The sequence below is a fragment of the Atta cephalotes genome, assembly GCF_000143395.1.
Source record: "Atta cephalotes unplaced genomic scaffold scaffold00044, whole genome shotgun sequence".
Lineage (NCBI taxonomy): Eukaryota > Metazoa > Arthropoda > Insecta > Hymenoptera > Formicidae > Atta > Atta cephalotes.
In genome coordinates this window covers 791,345-791,766 of record NW_012130108.1, presented here as the reverse complement: position 1 = coordinate 791,766, position 422 = coordinate 791,345, and positions in this window count along the sequence as shown.

Genomic DNA, 422 nt, shown 5'->3' with positions numbered 1-422 from the left:
CGAAGAGACAAGATTGAATCAATCAGGATCGTCGGTAATGCACCGTTATTCTCATTATCAGTTGTGTTGCGCAAAGAGAAGACGTTTCTCGCCGTCATTCTGCTCGTTATCACGATCGTTCGCACATATTCCCTCAAATTTTGTGTGATCGCGAAATGCGGAAGGAGGACGGAGATCTGATTAAGAGCCGCTCAGTTCTCATTGTCAAGCGCAGAGATTACACACGTGTGACACGCGTTATTAAGAGATTGTATATCCTGGCGTCCAGACCTTCGACTTCCTCTCGTTCTTTCTATTCGATACCGGTCCTCGTCTCTCTCTCTCTTTCTCTATTATATTATACGCAATTATATATAATATACGCATCACAGATATACACATATATATATATATATATATATATATATATATATATATATATA